Source organism: Penaeus chinensis, chromosome 39 (assembly GCF_019202785.1).
Source record: "Penaeus chinensis breed Huanghai No. 1 chromosome 39, ASM1920278v2, whole genome shotgun sequence".
In the NCBI taxonomy this organism is placed as follows: domain Eukaryota; kingdom Metazoa; phylum Arthropoda; class Malacostraca; order Decapoda; family Penaeidae; genus Penaeus; species Penaeus chinensis.
In genome coordinates, this window is record NC_061857.1 from 3,035,861 (window position 1) to 3,038,360 (window position 2,500).

Genomic DNA, 2,500 nt, shown 5'->3' on the forward strand with positions numbered 1-2,500 from the left:
TCTCTTCCTTTCTCTTCTCTTTCTCTTCTCTTCTCTTCTCTTCTCTTCTCCTCTCTTCTCTTCTCTTCTCTTCTCTTCTCTTCTCTTCTCTTCTCTTCTCTTCTCCTCTCTTCTCTTCTCTTCTCTTCTCTTCTCTTCTCTTCTCCTCACTTCTCTTCTCTTCTCTTTCTCTTCTCTTCTCTTCTCTTGCTCTTTCCTCTTCTCTCTCTCACTCACACCCACTTTCTCCTTTATACATAATTTTCATGTCAAAAACTCATATGTAAATAGTCCGTTTATCGTTATCGCGTGGACGTAGTTTGAAATGTTGATAAAGGAAATGATAAAAATCTTAATCTCCACCTTCAATAACCAGCGACGTTGCCATCGGACGACCGTTTGATAAAGAAACAACCAATACAATTAGGAATCGTTTGAAACAGTATTGCCGTATTCGAGAGAAAGGTTTATGTGCCAAGTAATAATATGCCGTTCGCATTGTCGCCTCATTGGAATCCAGACAACACAGACAGTTTCGATTGTGAATGTCAGTGAAATCGATTCGGGGCTTTGTCACTTTGATAAGAGAAGTGTAACAAAAGATAAGGATAACGACAATCACCGCTGTGAACACTCAGCCCTCGAAGCGCCCGGGTATTCGAAGCAGTTGTCGGGCAGCAGGACAGTCATGGATGTTTATTTATTACGTTCGATATGCTTTGTTGTTTCAGAGTTCGAGTTTCATGTACATTTTTTTGTTGATAACTCATATCACAAAGTATTATTGACAGAATTGATCTTTAAATACGTGGACCTAATTGCACTGCAATGTGTTAATTTCCTCCCGATGACCTTTTGAAAAAATCTGTTAGTCATGATGAAAAGAAAGAAATGTCCTTACATGCGTGTGTCCAACTGCAAGGCCCGTTATTATCCTTATTAGTCATATATGTCCGCAGGGATAAGAATATTGTGTAATTAGCTAAAACACGGATAAGAATCGTTATAGTTAGGTAAATAGATATACATATGGATAGATAGATAGATAGATAGATATATAGATATATAGATAGATAGGCAAAAGTAGATATACAGCCAGATAAACAGATATACACATATATGTATGAAAGGAAAACTGCCACAGTAAGAAATGAATAAGAATCGTCTGACGAGGAACTCGTGAAGTGTTCGAAACGTTCCGATTCTTATTCATTTCTTACTGTGGCAGTTTTCCTTTCATCTTTGTGTACACGTTACTGTGTTTGTGTTTGTGTCACATATATGTATGTAGATAGATTGAAATGTAGGCAGGCAGATAGATAAATATATAGATAGGTAGATGAGTAAATAGATAGATAGGCAAGTAGGTAGATATCACATGTAGCAATGAATCTGACCGATACCCGCCAGTTCAGCCGGTGTGAATTGTTCTCCCAACCGTCTGGGTGTTTGGGTAATGTTTGGTTACTGAAAGATGTGACCAGCGTTTCGAAATTTTCGTGAGGGATTTCGAAGCGATTGTCGTATCTTTTAATAAAACTATTTTGTGCATAGTTGAGTGTCTGCCGCTCTCTAAATACGGTTGAGTTATGCGAAGAGACCAGAAAACAGAAAGTCCTTGTTTCTGTTCCAATGAGCAACGATGACGAAAAGCTGGAATGAAGACCCGAGCGCCCTTAGCTGAGGGACATGACTCTTTTGAAGAGACCCTCGAACACAGGTCAGGCTGAGATGAGAGAGCCACAAAAACAGACCGAAACCCAACATAGTTAACTGGTGAAATGGCAGTTTTTGAAAGCAAGGCATATTGCGTGTTCGGGTTTGCTGAATGAGCTAGACATTAGTTAGGTTACGGCGGTAGGTTCTCTGTGGCCACAAATCCAACAGATCCATTTCCCTGTAAAGCCAAACATTGTAGATTCATTTGGAAATACCTTCAACCAGAGGACCGACATGTCAAGAGAGATTAGGGGAGGATTCCAAAAGTGTAAGATGTGCGTGAAGTTTATTTTTTTTCAAATAGTTCCTCAAATGTGAACAACATAAACCTGTTAACTCTGAAAAATTATGTTCTTGAGACAAGATAAGATAAAGATAAGTTCTGCAAGGTCATTTGCAAAAACATATAGTTCCCTCACTTATCGGGTATTGAAATTACACATTTGCTATAAAGAAAAATAAATGACTAGCTATTTTGTATCGTGCTCATAATTTCTTATTTCTGTATTTTGCACTCTGAATGTGTCATGATCCGGCAACAGACCCGGACGTAAGGAGGCAGAATAGGTCGCGCGAGAGGATGAAAAGGGAAGGAGCCTTGGGCTACGCGGAAAGCGTCAAGGGAGCCTGGGCAACAAGGAGCCTTTGTTCCTGGCATAGTTGCTCTAGGATGACGAAGAATGGTCAAAGTGGACCGAGTTCAGGCCTTTGAATGTGGAAGACAGTTAGCGTCTTTCTTTTAATGTCGACGAATGCAGTTGGACAGATGAGTCAGTGCTATCTGGAATGTGGATATAATGAG

The 2,500-nt window shown here is 39.8% G+C and overlaps 1 protein-coding gene across 3 annotated transcripts in view; it reads left to right on the forward strand.

The window, feature by feature from the left end:
• LOC125046719 (protein mesh-like) overlaps window positions 1-2,500 on the forward strand; it is a 22,164-nt gene that overhangs the window by 5,129 nt on the left and 14,535 nt on the right. The window lies entirely within an intron of this gene.